Raw genomic sequence first — 17833 nt, 5'->3', positions numbered from 1 at the left:
TTCAATCACCGCTTGCAGAGGCAATAAAGTCATTGTTGCTTCACATTCATGCATTCTTTATTCATTCATCACACAAATAGGGGGATGACTACCAACGTAGCCCAGGAGGGGTGGTGGAGGAGGGGAGGAAAATGCCACACAGCACTTTAAGCACAGCACTTTAAAAGTTTACAACTTTAAAATTTATTGAATGACAGCCTTCTTTTTTTGGGGCAATCCTCTGTGGTGGAGTGGCTGATTGGCCGGAGGCCCCCCCACCGCGTTCTTGGGCGTCTGGGTGTGGAGGCTATGGAACTTGGGGAGGAGGGCGGTTGGTTACAGAGGGGCTGCAGTGGCAGTCTGTGCTCCAGCTGCCTTTGCTGCAGCTCAACCATGCACTGGAGCATACTGGTTTGGTCCTGCAGCAGCCTCAGCATTGAATCCTGCCTCCTCTCATCACGCTGCCGCCACATTTGAGCTTCAGCCCTGTCTTCAGCCTGCCACTTACTCTCTTCAGCCCGCCACTTACTCTCTTCAGGCCGCCACCTCTCCTCCCGGTCATTTTGTGCTTTCCTGCACTCTGACATTATTTGCCTCCACGCATTCGTCTGTGCTCTGTCAGTGTGGGAGGACAGCATGAGCTCGGAGAACATTTCATCGCGAGTGCGTTTTTTTTTCTTTCTAAGCTTCACTAGCCTCTGGGAAGGAGAAGATCCTGTGATCATTGAAACACATGCAGCTGGTGGAGAAAAAAAAAGGGACAGCGGTACTTAAAAAGACGCATTTTATAAAACAGTGGCTACACTCTTTCAGGGTAAACCTTGCTGTTAACATTACATACATAGCACATGTGCTTTCGTTACAAGGTCGCATTTTGCCTCCTCCCACCGCGTGACTACCCCCTCAACCTTCCCCCCTCCCTGTGGCTAACAGCGGGGAACATTTCTGTTTAGCCACAGGCAAACAGCCCAGCAGGAATGGGCTCCTCTGAGTATCCCCTGAAGAAAAGCACTCTATTTCAACCAGGTGACCATGAATTATATCTCACTCTCCTGAGGATAACACAGAGAGATAAAGAACGGATGTTGTTTGAATGCCAGCAAACATACACTGCAATGCTTTGTTCTACAATGATTCCCGAGTACGTGTTACTGGCCTGGAGTGGTAAAGTGTCCTACCATGAAGGACGCAATAAGGCTGCCCTCCCCAGAAACCTTTTGCAAAGGCTTTAGGACTACATCTAGGAGAACCGCAAATGCCAGAGCAAAGTAATCCTTTCACATGCTTGCTTTTAAACCATATATAGTATTTTAAAAGGTACACTCACCAGAGGTCCCTTCTCCGCCTGCTGGGTCCAGGAGGCAGCCTTGGGTGGGTTCGGGGGGTACTGGCTCCAGGTCTAGGGTGAGAAACAGTTCCTGGCTGTCGGGAAAACCGGTTTCTCCGCTTGCTTGCTGTGAGCTATCATCTTCTTCGTCCCCAAAACCTGCTTCCGTATTGCCTCCATCTCCATTGAAGGAGTCAAACAACACGGCTGGGGTAGTGGTGGCTGAACCCCCTAAAATGGCATGCAGCTCATCATAGAAGCGGCATGTTTGGGGCTCTGACCCAGAGCGGCTGTTCGCCTCTGGTTTTCTGGTAGGCTTGCCTCAGCTCCTTCAGTTTCACGCGGCACTGCTTCGGGTCCCTGTTATGGCCTCTGTCCTTCATGCCCTGGGAGATTTTCACAAAGGTTTTGGCATTTCGAAAACTGGAACGGAGTTCTGATAGCACGGATTCCTCTCCCCAAACAGCGATCAGATCCCGTACCTCCCATTCGGTCCATGCTGGAGCTCTTTTGCGATTCTGGGACTCCATCATGGTCACCTCTGCTGATGAGCTCTGCATGGTCACCTGCAGCTTGCCACGCTGGCCAAACAGGAAATGAGATTCAAAAGTTCGCGGTTCTTTTCCTGTCTACCTGGCCAGTGCATCTGAGTTGAGAGTGCTGTCCAGAGCGGTCATAATGGAGCACTCTGGGATAGCTCCCAGAGGCCAATACCATCGAATTGTGTCCACAGTACCCCAAATTCGAGCCAGCAACGTCGATTTAAGCGCTAATCCACTTGTCAGGGGTGGAGTAAGGAAATCGATTTTAAGAGCCCTTTAAGTCGAAATAAAGGGCTTCATTGTGTGGACGGGTGCAGGTTTACATCGATTTAACGCTGCTAAATTCGACCTAAAGTCCTAGTGTAGACCAGGGCTTAGTTGAAGCAGCTGTAGCTTTAAGAAAAACACTAAATATCACAAGACTCAGATAAAGTCAGTAGAGCAGGCAACACTGCAATGGTAAACTTAACTTTGCATTCATTCATGATTGGGGCAAACAATGCTTAAAATTGTCTCTTGATTGTGAGTCAGGTGTTAAACACTACTTGTCCTCATCTACACTGACAGCAAAATCAGTTGTACATTGTATCCTGGTACAGCCAAATTTTCTAGCGAAGACAAGCTCATGTCAACCTTGTTGGCAGTTTTAAGGAAGAGGCCAACTTAAAGAAAAAAAAAGTGCCATCAAGACAGGAAAGGAAAGCAGGCATAACAAAAGCAAGAGGGACAGAGCAAGTGTTTTCTTTTTTAATGTTTTAAATAGAGAGTTGACTGATATATTAGTTCCAGGGTGTATAGCAGTGTAAGTATTTTTCACCCTGGCTAGACTTACCTAATGTGTACTGGCCTGAAGGTTAAATTTTCAAGCCCTATAATAAAGAGGTTAAGTGAATTCTTATTTTGCTAAATCTTTATTCTCTTTAAGACTATCCTGCACTACCATTTAAAAATGGCATGCTAGAGGTATGTCTACGCTGCAAAAATATCTGTAGCGCCAAGTCTCAGGATAGGTCCACACTGCAATTAAAAACCCGCAGCTGGCCCAGGCCAGCTGCTTCGGCTCATGGGGCTCAGGCTAACAAGTGTTTAGTTGTGGTGTAGACATTCAGGCTCAGGCTCAGGGGCTCTTGAATTGTGGTGTAGATGTTCAGGCTGGGCTCTAGGACTTAATTAAACAGCCTCTGAGCCCGAGCCTCACAAGCGTGAGCCAGCTGGCACAGGCCAGCCGCAGGTGTCTAGCTGCAGTCAGAACTACCCCTCAGAGTTCACATCAACTGACTCAGGGTAACAGGGCTAAAAATAGCAGTGTAGATATTTATGCTAGGGCTCTGAGACTTGCTGCAGTGTTTTATTTAATTTTCTGTGTAGATGTACCCTAAAGCAGTGGTTCTCAAACTAGGGCCGCTGCTTGTTCAGAGAAAGCCCCTGGCAGGCCAGGCTGTTTACCTGCCGCGTCCGCGGGTTCAGCCGATCGCGGCTCCCACTGGCCGCGGTTCGCCTCTCCAGGGCAATGGGGGCTGCAGGAAGGGCAGCCAGCACATCCCTTGGCCCTCGCCGCTCCCCGCAGTCCCCATGGGCCTGGAGCGGCGAACCGCGGCCAGTGGGAGCCGCGATGAGCCGAACCTGCAGACGCGGCAGGTAAACAAACCGGCCCAGCCCGCCAGGGGCTTTCTCTGAACAAGTGGCGGCCCTAGTTTGAGAACCACTGCCCTAAAGTATTATAAATAACTATAATTGTCAAAATAAATGAATAAAGCACATTGTGTCTTCAGCATTAGCCTTCCTTTATATCATTTGTTCCTTTACTGATTTCATAAAATTCACTGCAGTATTGCACTGTAAAAATGATAAACAAAAGATATGAGGTGAATTGAAAATACTATCTTTTATTTTTTACAGTGCAAATATTTGTAATAAAAAATATATAAAGTGAGCACTATACACTTGTATTCTGTGTTGTAACTGACAGGTTTCAGAGTAACAGCCGTGTTAGTCTGTATTCGCAAAAAGAAAAGGAGTACTTGTGGCACCTTAGAGACTGTAGCTCATGAAAGCTTATGCTCAAATACACTGGTTAGTCTCTAAGGTGCCACAAGTACTCCTTTTGTGTTGTAACTGAAATCAATATATTTTAAAAAGTAGAAAACACCCAAAAATATTTAAATAAATGGCATTCCATTAACATCGCACGCTTAATCTTTTTCATTGCAATCGCTTCACAGCCCTAATATTTATGTTTTAAAATTACATACTTACTAAAACCCATTTAAGTATTTTTGCTAGTTTATACAAGTGCAATACTTTAAATATGAAAGCAGAGTTATTTTGTGAAAGACAAGTCAAAGATTCTTGAAAAATTCTGCATCCAAAGTTTTCCAATTTATGCTAAACTACTGCCACATCAATCTATTTTAACTATGCCTCTGTAAACTCAATAGTCCATTATCTCAGTCATTTTTTTCTTTTAGGTAGATAAATCCAGCTCAGCAGGCTTATGCTATTAACACGGTATATGCCGCTTTGGGCAGATCCCTCTATAGTCTTCCCTTTTCTTAAGAGAAAAAGGAGAACAAAGCAGCTGCAATGCAACACAAATTATTTACTCTTCTGCACCATTTACATAAGAGAGTAGGCCAAGTGAGGCCAACGGGACTGCTCATGTAAGGCTTATTAACTTGAGTAAAGGTTGCAGGATTGCACCATTATTTCTGTTGTGTTTTAGTAAACTCAAAGCAGAAATGAACTATGGCAGCCACAGATGAATTGCCATATCTTTTCTAGACTTACTATACATTCCAGATGAAATAATATGGTCAACATTTCCATCTATGAACTGATATGGACTGCTCTACAACAGAATTTCATTTATTCCACTGAGACACTGAAGTCTAACAAATTGTGAATTCCTGTTTATGTAAACTTGACTTAAAAAAAAAAAAAAAAAAAGAATGGAAATTTTCTTCCTGAAAAGCTTCATTACTTATTGAAATGATTAATGACTTAAAGCAATGAGCCAGTTTTAAGGATTTAAATTCATAAACACAGACAGTTCAAATAGCATGTAACTGTATATTCAACCAACTGTTAAGAAAATTTAAGCATGAAAACGTAACTACACAGAACAGAAATCTAAACATATCCTATTAGGGATAGGCAGTTTACAGAAAACTTTTCTGGAGGCTTCCTACAGAGCATTTAATTTATAAATAAAAATAGCTGACTCAGCTATTAGCTACGATACACAGTACTTTGGAAACCAATCCCTGCACCATTGCTCACCTCCCACCTACTACTTATCTAGATGTTGCAGGCCAACCACCATTTTTAAATGATCCAACCCTTTAAATCTACATATGTAGTAGTGGCGTGCTGTGTAGGAAGGGAGCATCGCCTATTTTGGCAAAGAACAGAGTAATTTTGGATTCTAACCTTGGCTTTGCAACTGACTCACTAGGTGACCTTGTGGTCAAATCCAAACTTCTCCACCTCTCAGCTTCTCCACCTTCAAATTGGACAAAATAAAACGTATACACCTCACAAATTTAGTGCACGTTGAGATCTTTTGATGAAAGATAACATAAGCCTTCTATTTTTTCATGCAGGGAACACTGGGCACAACATTGGGGCTCTGTTGGTTGCTGTAGACCCAAAGAATTTTTAAACTTTTTAAAAGAAATACAATTATATGCAAGACATCAGGAGGTTCTGATTGGAGTGAATGTTTTTAAATTGCTACGTCTTTAAGTCTATAGATATTGACAGTGTTACTTTAAAAGAAGGGAAAAAAATTACCTCCAGGAAGAAATAGAGAGGATACTTTACACTTTCAGAGAGACTTCCACTCAGGAACCTCAATGCACTATGAATATCAGCAAACCAAGCCGCACTACGCTCCTTTGAGTTAGGGAGGTCTCATTTGCAGGAAAGGAAATGGAGATACAAAGAGGTGTACAGTTCTGGGCCTTAACCACACACAAAAAATACTCATAATATAAGATACCCTACCAGAAAAGCAGTTCTGGCTTCTCAGATGAATATGTAATTGTCGTAATTGATGGAGGATGGTGGAAGTGCACTAGTGTTCATTTATAAGCAATTAGCTCCAGCCATTTTATTAAAGCACAAAGATGAATGCCAACCTGGATCAAACAGAAAGAGTCATTGAGTAAGACTAGATGATATAACTTTTATACTTTCCCACGGGAACACTTATGCATTGTACAATACATTTTCTTCTGGTTTTGTTCAATTTAATTGTAAAAGCAGGGTTTCTACCACTTCCGCTGGATGACTATTCTACATAGCAACAAGTCTCATGGTCATAAAATTCCACCTGATATTCAGCCTACAATTTCCCTTTTTACTGTTACCCAATTTTTCCTAATTATAGCCCCTTGAATCATAATCAACAATTCTTTTCCCTCCTTGGTATTGACATACTTCAAATACTTGCAGACAGTTACGACTCCACATCCCCTAAGCTGCCACTTAGCCAAGACCTACAGTATGTTTAACATTTCCTCATTCACACCCGATTTGAACACCCTCACTCATGTTGAGTAGTAATTTACTCTGCAAGCAGTCCCATTCAATTCAATAGGACTACTTGCAGAGCAAGGTGCTATTCAGCAGGAGTGAAGGTATCAGAATCTGGCTCGGAGGAAATCAATCCCTCTAGAACCATAATAATTGTGGCTCCCCCCGCACCTCCCTACAGTTTCTAGCAGTGAAAGGCTAATTAAGGTTTATTGTTTGTATCCTATATCAACACTAGGAATAGTATAACTCACCTTTGTTATTTTGCCTTACATGTGAGTATTTAATCTCAAATAGTTAAATGAAATTTACAGTTGCCTTTGAGCCTCAATACAAACTGCCCAATCTCCACCCATGCAAGTGAGAAAAGTTGTTCCAGACACTGTGTTTTCCTAAGAACACCTACCTGCATGAGCATTCACAGATAACTATCTATTAAGAATGCAAGATCCAGCAGGACTTCATTTAACGTGTTACAACTCCCTATTTAACAAGGGTGGGTCACAAAATGCAAGACGACGATTGGGCAGGGAACTGAAAATACCAGTCTCTGCAGCTGTAAAGTCAACGTTTAAATACCAGCCCATATGAAAGAATGGGTTTTCTATATACATTACCCACCAAGATAAAATTCAGTTTTACATTCTCCAAACATCCAAGGATCTCACCCTTCACTTTAACTGTCAACTTTTACGAGATGTTGTATGATAGAACGGTTGTACATGAAGCAGAGTGAAAAAATAATGCTTAGAACAAGTTTATGACTAAACCTGAAACTAAATCATGTCAAACTGAAATGTTTGTACTGCAAGTTTTAAAAAAAATATGGAAAAGGGATGGAAAGAAAGATGGTATAAACAGAACAAGCCTAGCTGACATCTAAATAGCAGGGACAAAATTCTTGACCTACGCATATATCTGATACTAGTATACACTACCAAGGTAGCACAATTGTGTTCTGACTAGCAGCAGCCCTCCACAGCCCCCTTTCTAAACTGATTTTTCCTGCCAGGAACATGCAGCAATATGTGGTTTTCTGTCTCATGGACACAGTATCATCACCTATTGATGTAATGTTACTAAGGCTATGTCTACACTGGCAACTGAGCAACAAAACTTGTGTCTTTCAGAAAGTTAAAACACAAACACCCCCACCCCCCATCCCCAAAAAAGACAAAAGTTTTGCTGCGACAAGTGCTGGTGTGAACAGGGTGTTGTCGGCAGGAGCAATATCACCACATTGAGGGAAAAAAGCTGCCCGAGTCCAGCAGTGATAAAACTGGACCGAATCCAGAGAGATGCCAAACAATCTGCCGGTTTGGTACCACTGGGAATTGCAAGTCCTCAGCCCAACTCAGGATTTGAGAAAAGATCCTGCTCCTTGCTCTCACTGAAGTTAATAAATTTTATTATGGATTTCAATTTAAGCAGGTGCAGGCCATTGGTCCTTGCACCAAAGCAAGAGGGTTGATAGCCCTTGTCATTTTTATCCTTTATTTTATAAATGCAGATGCTAATTTCATTTCTAGATGGCTTCAATCCTTTTATGAATCTTGCCAAGTTACTTATTTCTGTGGCAGCAAGTTTCACAAGTTAATTTTATATTGCATAAAAAGTACGTTTTATTCATTTTAAAATTTGTCAATTTCATTTAGTCTGTCTTTGTTCTTGTATTATGGGATAGGGTAGGTCAGTTCATTAGAACCAGGCTGCTGGAATAATTCCTGTTGGTTTGCTTCTGCTGCAGGGCCTAACCAACAGACCAAGAATCAGGAGCTGAAGGTATCAGCAACTGAGCTACTACCTTCTGTAAAACTTATGATGTTCAATATCTTCCAAGACAGACCCAATATCCCAAGAACACGTAAGCCTGCTGTGAAGCTGGCATTTAAGATATTCCACAGGTTGTACTCTTAGAGCCACAGACACATTGTTTATGAGTTAGGCTCCAAGGTCCTGAGCTTTTGCAGGATCAGGGCCCAAGAATTCAGACCTTTAGTAGCCACAGAATTAGTTACTACATAATTACAGATCTGAATTATACATATTATTTAAAATGAAACAAGTAGCTGAAAATGTATGTTTATTATAACTCAGTATCTGTGCTAAAAGATTAAAAATAGAATTAAAGTGTGTATACTTCTGAGACAGCAATATATCCAAAAAAGAGATGAAGTTAGAAGTCTCAGAACAATTTCAAAGTGTTTCATTACTAAATGTATGTAACTTGATTAGCTTTACAATTATGCAGATAAGATTGCTTTATTGCACTAAATTTCTAAGGGAAAGCAATTCATGAAATGTATTCTGATATTTAGCACTTGATTAAAAAGCTCCCAAATTACTCTAAAATATACAATGGCGAGATGAAATAGGAGATTTAGAAGTCATTAACTGTATACTAATCCTTTAACCTCATTTAGTTTGTGTTGGACCAGCAGACAATACTACTACTATACAGTACTGGTCACTTACTCATGGAGTTTTATTTTCAAGCCAATCTACAATTAACGTAAATACAAACTAATAACCTATTATGATTAGCTCTAAATTAATTGCAATATTGGGGAAAATGTGACAAATCACTTTAAATATTATTTTATACATAATGCTAAAAAATACAATAAAAACATCATTTAGATGGATCTTAAAGACTTTCTCTCATTAAAAACATCATGAATATTAGCCTGGCATAAGATATTGCAGTTTAAGAATGACTAAAGTCAATTTATATATAAGACAAGTCACAAGTGTTGGTGAGGCACATTTTGATTAATAATATAACATGTTTCTACCTAAATGCACTAATTAGACCCAATCTGCAACTTGTCGCATGAAGACAGACTACTAGACCAGCACAGTGCCCCAATGAAGTTCTTGTCTGCCCACACAAATAGTTGCAGGACTGGGGCCTTAATCAACACAACTTTCCTTTGTGGAATTTTGTGATTCCCACTTTACAGATGTGGAAAATGAGACACAGCTGTAAGTGATTTGTCCATGGCCATACAGCAAATCAGCATCAATGCTAGGATTAGAGCACAGCAATTTCTGACTCCAGCCTCATGCTCAGATCATTAACATACACTATAAAGACATACTGAATAAAAATTAATCAGTATTCACAATGGATGGACAAGATACTTATTCCAAATATGTTTTTGTTTAAGCAGAACTTTTATAGCTACATACTCAGTGTATTTTTTAATAAATGAGTGGGGTTTTTAGTAGGAATATGTAACTAACTGAAATTAAATAAAATCAGTCTAAATATATGTTGGCTTTAATGCAAAATTGAAATTTGTGGGGGAAGTTAAAAAAAGCACAAACTTGCTAACTAAAATGTTTGCTGATTTAGATTGGTCATTATCTGATTTATCCATTCACTTCTGCAGCTGAAACACCAGAGATTGCTACACACAAGCATAAGAGGATGTGCAATATTTTGAAGGTTTAATACACTTTAAAAGCAGAGCCAAACTCTTTCTTAAAACAAATACACTTTTTGACATCAGCTAAAAGATTATCTGTAGACAGTATACCAGCCTCTGAAACAACTGTCATTACACTAGTGAATGTAAATATTCTGTCCCCAAAAGCAGCTTGGGGAGTAGGGGATAAACAGGTAATAAGGATGAGAAGATAGATAACAGAGTTTAGATCCAGATGGAATTTTCAACAAGTTACATATTTCTTCCCAGCAGCAAACAGGCCAAACATGGCAAACAGACAAACACTAAACATGACAGGACACCTTAATTAACTCCCTTCTTTCTTTCTGTTACCACATTTTCCTTAAGACTAGTTTTGCCACTAGTTTTGGGGGGAAATATAGTAAATATTCAGTAATAAAGTGACAACTATCACCAGACAATCCCCAGACCATGTGTTCTACCATAGGTTTTAAGTTCTGTCATAATTGTTCCCATCGAGAATCAAGGTATTTCCTTTTCCTGCCTGTAACAGTATCAAGGACTATTACCCCATAAATTTAGCAGTATCACGAAGATGGGGCAGAAGGCGTTTGCGTGTGGGTTGATTCAACTCTAAGGAAGTGGCTGAAGGGACAGCAGCAAGTGGAAAACTAGGCTAGCCAGCCAGGGTAGGCGCTATTTCCACACCTGCTGGGAAGTTCCTGTAATAAGTCACTCCCAATACCCTGCCATCACTTCCAACTCTGGCACTCATATAAGCAGGCACACTCTCCATGCAGGGAGAGAAGTTCAATAACCATTTGCCCTGTGTGCTAACCACACTGGAGGAGCATGTGAATATCACCCCTCACTCTCCCACCGCCAGCCACGCCACGGCGCGCAGGCGTGGGGGAGGATGGGGGTGTTTCAGGAGGCACCTTCCTCCAGGGCCAGCCTCAGCAGAGGCGGGGCAGGGAGGGAGATGGGGGTCTCGGGCACCACACCCGCAGAGCCAGGCATGCCTGGGGGGGGGTGTCTCGGGCACCACACCCGCAGAGCCAGGCATGCCGGGGCGGTGGGGGAGGTCTCGGGCACCACACCTGCAGAGCCAGGTATGCCGGGGCGGTGGAGGGAACTGGGGGTGTCTCGGGCACCACACCCGCAGAGCCAGGCATGCGGGGGGGGAAGGGTGTCTCGGGCACCACACCCGCAGAGCCAGGCATGCGGGGCGGTAGGGGGAACTGGGGAGGTCTCGGGCACCACACCCGCAAAGCCAGGCATGCCAGGGCGGTGGAGGGAACTGAGGGGGGGGGGGGGGGGTTTCAGGCACCACACCCGCAGAGCCAGGCATGCCAGGGCGGTGGAGGGAACTGAGGGGGGGGGGGTCTCAGGCACCACACCCGCAGAGCCAGGCATGCCGGGGCGGTGGAGGGAACTGGGGGGGGGGGTCTCAGGCACCACACCCGCAGAGCCAGGCATGCCGGGGCGGTGGGGTCTCAGGAGTCACCTCACCCGCCGAGCCAGATACGCCGGGGAGGGCCGGCGCTGAGAGCGGCCGCACGGGCACGGCGCTGGCCACTGCTCTGCGGGTCGCCGCCAGCCGCGATTTCCCCCCAGCGCCTGCGGGGCTTACCCGAGCCGAGCCGAGCCGAGCCAAGCCAAGCCCTTTCCCTGCCACCCCCTGCTGGGCCGCCGCACTCACCGCCGCCCTCTCCGCCCGGGACTCAGCCTCTGTGGGCGACCGGAGCTGGCCGACCTCTCACCCGCTCCTCCTCCCGCGGCTGGCTCCGCCTGGCCCCGGGCGGGGGAGGCGGCGGGGCTGGCCGGGCCCGGAGCTCTCCCGCCCGCCACAGGACCCAGGGTTTGCCGGCGGCGCCCGAGGCAGGCGGGGAGACGCCCTCTCTGTGCCCCTCGCCCAAGCGGGCGGGGCTCTGCCTGCTGCTCCCCTCGGGCCGCTTCTCCGGGTGACGCTGCGCTGCCCCCCGCCTCACGCCGCCCCAGTACCAGGGATCCCATCGCTTCCCATCATAGCGCACCCCCGGCCTCACACCGACCCCGTGCCAGGGAATCCCCCACCCACCACGGCGTCATACCCCCCGGCCTCACACGGCCCCTCCCCCTGCTCCTTCTCCCCCCACTCCTTCACATCGCCTCAGTCTCAGGGCTCGCCCCATGGCGTCATCCCTTCCCCCCCCCCCCCATAGTCTTGTACCCCCCTGCCAGGGCATACCCACACTGCCCCCCTGACAGGGTGTCACACTGCACCCTCACACTGCCCCCCATCACACCCCCATACTGCCCCAGTGCTGTAGCATCACTCCACTCCCACCCACAACATGCTCTCACACCACCCCAATGCCAGGGCATCCCACCACCCTCCACTATGCCCTCCCACCACCCCCCCTGCACCCTCACACTGCCTCAGTGCCAGGATTCATGCCACTTCCCCACGCCCTCAGACCACTCTTGTGCCAGGGCATCCCACCGCTCCCACAACACCCCGCACCTGCCCCAGTGCCAGGGGGTCATACCACCCCCACCACCATGCTCTCACACTGCCCCAATGCCAAGGCATAAAAGCATCCCACCCAATGCCATCATACCACCTCACTGCCAGCACTCATCCCACCCCCCCAAACCCTCACACTGCCCCAGTGCCAGGGGCATGACTCCTCTACCATGGTCACCAGGTCTCTGCAATATTGCTCCACCCAGTGTTCACAAAGAGGAAAGCATAGCAAAGCTCGTGACAAAATTGCATGATATGCCACATCTACTGTTAAATAAAGACTTGTTTAATCAACCAAATGGTCATCTGCCCTGATGTTGCCCATTGTGGATAAGTTTACCGGACAAGGGATTTCCAATAGAGGACGAGTGGCGAGCTTCGTGGTCCATAGAGAAAATGACAATTATCTTTTCTGAGACCCCACTCAACGTCAACCCAGATTTGATTTACCACTAAGGCAATGGAGCCTTCTGAGCCAGTTTCATACTGGACATGGAATTTGTGCTGCAGCGGAATTTCAGCAACGTTTCAGAGACAGTCCACTATGTCAATGTGGGCAGCCCCAAACCATGACACACATTGCTGAGGACTGCTAAATGACAACTTCCTGGAGATCTTTGTGCCTGGAACATTGTTGATATGAATGCTGTGGCCAAAGTGTCACTCCACACACACCCCCACTCCATCCCTATGCCAGGGTGTCACTCTACCCCCCTCCATGCCATCACACCACCCTGGTGCCAGGGTGTCACACTGCCCACCAGTGTGTGTGTGTGTGTGTGTGTCAGAGAGAGAGCAAGAGCGCGCGCACTTTTCCTAAATTCTGTCACTCAATGAGCCAAATTAAGTGGAGCTGTAACTCAGTTGTTTTCAAAGAAGTTAGAACAAGGATTATTTTTCCCCATATGTTCAAACAAATTTAGGGTTGAGCAATACAGAAGGGAAAATATCCAGTTGCTGCTTTTAATTTAGCTTTCGACCAAATCACTAACCACAGCCCAAATTAAGCTTTGTCTCTGCCCTGAGGGTCCTAATTCTGAGGAGACGCTCAGCTTTCCTGACTCCCACTAATTTAAAGGAAAGTTGATGGAATTCAGCACCCTACAGGAAGTGCTCAGCACCTTAAAGATTAGGCCTGAAATGTGCAAGGACTTGTCTATGCCCAAACTGGTAAAACTTGCCTTTACTTGTGATTAACTACTTTGATGCTATGAGTTACTCAAAAATACATTTGTTTCCAGAAGCAAAGTAGAGCGTCTGATTAAAGTTTTACAAAAAGTTATCACTTGCAAGCCAGAAGCAGGCACATGTTATAACACATCACATTCAACTTTGTATTTAAAAGTGGACCTTCCTTAATACTATATCAAAATTGAAAAAAAGTTTGAAAGAACACCCAAACATGTATAGTTTGATTTTCCTGTTTACACTTTGCTATTAGTAAAGATATTTATGTTTTAAAAGAGGGCTTTTCTCTCTCATAGCCTAACTAAGCCTTTTGCTAGATCCTGCAGGGATGTCACCATCCCTAATGTTAAAGTTGAAATTGCCACATACAGAATGTATTGTGATGTCACAAATTCAGCATAATAGGCCAAATTCTGCCCTGATTTGCACCCATGCAGCTTCACTGAGAGGAATTTGGCAGTATGGGTAAGATGAAAGAGCAGACAAGCTGTGAAGGAGAAAAAGCTTCTCAAATGGCTCCTGTAGTTACTAAACAACATCATGTGCAGGACAGATTCTGCCACTAGAGAACATATCAGTTGTGAAACAGATATTTTAGCCAAAAGGCTAATATGAAATTAATGCAGAATGTGTCCCTAACCTGCCTGAGAATGAATCCATCAATAGTCTCCTCAGTTGTGGTGGGCAGAAGAAAGCACTTTGAGGAGTTTGCAGCGATAGTGCAGTACACTTAGGTTGAAGGTACACACCCTACAATTTGTCAGTTCAGTTTGTAATTTAGGAGTGTTCTTGGATTCCTCACTGATGCTAAGCTCTCATGTAATAGAAAGCATTACTCATAGATGCTATCATTTTCAGCTAGGTAGGAGAGACCATCTCATCCTGACCTTGGTTATACATACTTTTGTCATGTCCAGTCTGGACTACAGCAGTATCACAGAATTCGGGGTGCAATCCAGACCAGTGAGAATTTGTGTTACTTTTTACCCTGTAACCCTGAGTGTCCCACAATGCTTTGCCACTGTAGCTCCCAGCCTGGGAGCCATCCGCTGACTTTGAGGCAGTAGGTCAGAACCCTCTTTCCTAGACAGGGTATCTGCCACCATACTTTCTTTCCCCTTTATATAGAAGAAACCTGTTTGTCACCTTTGTCTATTTATAGTCTCCTGGACATATCATCAGAGAGTATGCATGATTTCTCCTACGGAGGTGTTACAAACATTTTACAGTGACATTAAGGGCCAGTGTGTTATTAGATTTCATTAGACAGACATATTATATTACATGTCACCTTTTAACTAAATATCATGACACCAGTGCGTGAGCTATAATGAGAATGTCAGGCCTGACAAGAGTTGCTAACATGAAGTAGTGAACCACAAGTGGGCCTGTGTGTCACATGCAGTGCAGTGCATTTGGGCATGAAGTCATCAGCTCTTAGGAAACTCCAGCTAGAATGCTGCAGCATGTTTCCTCAGCCACTACATCAAACCCTCTCCTTTCCACACTTCCCATAGAACAGTGAATCAAATTCAAGATCTTGGGCTTTATCTTCAAGGTGCTGAATGCCTAGGCCCAATATAACTAAAAGATTGCCTAAAGCTCTGGGATGAAGACTGTGGCTGACAACTCCACTTTTCAGGCACAATCGAAATTTCTATCATAAGGTAGGTGCCAACTTCCCCTCTGCCCCGTGGGTGCTTGACCCCCACCCCTCCGGCCCCACCCCTGGCCCCGCCCTCACCCTGCCCCAATTCCACCCCCTTCCCCCAAGTCCCCACCCCATCTCTTTACTGCCTCCTCCCCCTCCCTCCTGGAAAGTCCAAAGCGCTGCCAAACAGTTGTTAGGCAGCAGGTGGGAAGCACTGGAAGGGGGAAGAGCGGGGACACGGTGTGCTCAGGGAAGGAGGAGGGGGTGGGGGGAGCTTGGCTGCCGGTGGGTGCGGAGCACCCACTAATTTTTCCCCATGGGAGCTCCAGCCTCGCAGCACCCACGGAGTTAGCACCTAAAAGCTCAACTGTGCGAGGGACAGTTTTCTTGGGGACTGGTCCACAACTGTGGAGTCAACTCCCACAGGAAGTAAGGACCACCATAAACTTCACCACTTTCAGCTCCAAATGCAAGGCAAGCTTCATTGACTTGCCTTGTCTAACAACACACAGCACTGTGTACATTAAAAAAAACAAAACAAAAGAAAGCCCTATCAAAACAAAACCCACAATTCTCCTTCCGGGGAGAATTTGAGAGGGAGAGAATGAACCACATGTAGCAGATGCTAGACATGTTGCACTCCTGGAAGGCACTCCAATATTATTCTGTTCTGAAAAGAATAGAATCCCAGAGGCCCCAGATTTCTCTCTGGATTAGGGCTATCAGGAATAAACACATCTGGCCACCAGACGGCACTGTCTTCATGAAAAATCACTCTTGGGAATATTTGTTTTGAAACAACATAGGATCAAGTGTCAAAGTGCAGTGACGGCCTTTGATGGAATGACTCAGCCGACACTGAAAATTGATGATTTGGAGAATTAGGGCTAGTCTACATTGGCAACACTAAAGCGCTGCCATGCTTTAACGTGGCTTGTGTGGTTGCGATGCAGCACTGGGAGAGAGCTCTTCCAGCGCTCTAAAGAAAACCCACCCCCATGAGGGGCGTAGCTCCCAGCACTGGAGCACTGTCTACACTGGCGCTTTACAGCACTGAAACTTGCTGTGCTCAGGGGGGGTGTTTTTTCACACCCCATAGCGAGAAAGTTGCAGCGCTGTAAATTGCCTGTGTAGACAAGCCCTTAGATTAGGAGACTACCTCAAACCTGAATGCTGAATCTTGGCCTGAGGTGATCTTTTCTTCTGAGCGTCTTGACCAAGATCAGTTATCAGTGAGGGGTAATAGGCATCTATATAAGACAAAGTACCAAATATTGGGACTGTCCCTATAAAATCGGGACATCTGGTCACCCTAGATCTTATAGACCTCAATCATATCCCCCTATAGTAGTCTCTTTCCCAAGCTGAAAAGTCCCAGTCTTATTAATCTCTCCTTGTATGGAAGCAGTTCCGTACCCCTAATAATTTTTGTTGCCCTTTTCTGGACCTTTTCCAATTTCAATATATCTTTTTGAGATCAGGCAACCACATCTTCATGTAGTATTCAAGATGTGGGCATACCATGGATTTATATAGAGGCAATATAATATTTTCTGTCTTATCTATCCCTTTCTTTATGATTCCCAACATTCTGTTCGCTTTTTTGACTGCCGCTGCACACTGAGTTGATGTTTTCAGAGAATTATCCACAATGACTCCAAGATCTTTCTTGAGTGGTAACAGCTAATTTAGACCCCATCATTTTATAAGTATAGTTGGGATTATATTTTGATGAGGTTTTGATATTTGCACAAGTGGTAAATAGAAAGAATCACTCAGAGATAGAATTGATGCTATTACAGTACTTTTTAGGAGTTAATGCTAAAGCCTTAGACTTTATTAATATTACAGTGGTGCCCAAAGACCATGATTAGGATCCTATTGAGCTATGTACTGTACAAACAGTTAGTTGCTGTCTTAGTCTTCTTTTCAAACATCTGGTTTTGATTTCATTTTACCTTTCCAAAAACCATTAACTACCTATTAGATCTTTTGTCAGACCAAATGCCTGTGATTCACAAGGTACAGCACAGACCTGGAATTCTACTCTCCCCTTCTTTCTCATGCACAGTGGAACTGTACAATGTCTTCTGTACCCAAAGTCCTCTAGATTTGAGGATTTGGCCCCAACTTGCATCTGGCATGTTTTTAGAATGTAAATATGTTTTCAGTCTCAGAATAAAAATGCATTATTATTTAAATAGCACAATTTAGTTTTGATTAAAAAAAATCAAGACTGCCATTTTCTGGAAATTGTATTTATTAGCTTTGAAAAACATTCAGGGAAGACAAAAGGACATTCACAGTCTACCAATAAAAACTATTAACCACAGTCTAAACCGGACATAAGTAAAACAATTGATCAGTTTAATTATTTTTACATGAACATGAAGACATGACGAAACTACATTTTACCTTTCACGTTTCCCATAAAAACTTCCATGGCAACATTTATAATGCAAGGATACGAAATGGAAGCATTTTATGCAGAATGTAAAATAGGAGTGTAATTTGGCTTACATATAACCACAAATGTAGACAGACTCTATGATATCCCTGAAGGAGAGAAACAGACCTACACAGTACAGAATCACACTCTAAGCAAAGGTTTGTCTGCTTATGGACAGATTAACAGATTTAATGTAAGATCTTGTACTGAGACTCCCTCATATTCGGGCTTATGTATTT

At 44.4% G+C, this 17833-nt stretch overlaps 1 protein-coding gene and 1 long non-coding RNA gene across 4 annotated transcripts in view; both read right to left on the bottom strand.

Moving 5' to 3' along the window:
* The window catches only part of GNG12 (G protein subunit gamma 12), a 90287-nt gene that overhangs the window by 59356 nt on the left and 13098 nt on the right, over nt 1-17833 (bottom strand). Inside the window, exons 1-2 of one of the 3 annotated variants that reach the window (XM_048861666.2) lie at nt 11500-11854; nt 5854-5987 (exon numbers count right to left, since the gene is read on the bottom strand). The exons of 1 other annotated variant lie outside the window; for it this stretch is intronic. The gene's annotated coding sequence lies outside the window, so the exon portion shown is untranslated. Of the gene's footprint in view, nt 1-5853; nt 5988-11499; nt 11855-17833 lie in introns of those variants that run through there. One more of the 3 variants, XM_048861667.2, reaches the window with a different exon arrangement.
* Nucleotides 160-3041, bottom strand: LOC142073121 (uncharacterized). Its single transcript, XR_012669802.1, has 2 exons — nt 1307-3041; nt 160-718 (listed from the first exon to the last, which is right to left on the bottom strand). It is a non-coding gene; the product is annotated as an uncharacterized LOC142073121 (long non-coding RNA).

Source organism: Caretta caretta, chromosome 8 (genome assembly GCF_965140235.1).
Source record: "Caretta caretta isolate rCarCar2 chromosome 8, rCarCar1.hap1, whole genome shotgun sequence".
Taxonomy (NCBI): Eukaryota; Metazoa; Chordata; order Testudines; family Cheloniidae; genus Caretta; species Caretta caretta.
Note: the sequence above shows the minus strand (reverse complement) of the source record. Positions and strands in the feature narration are given on the sequence as shown.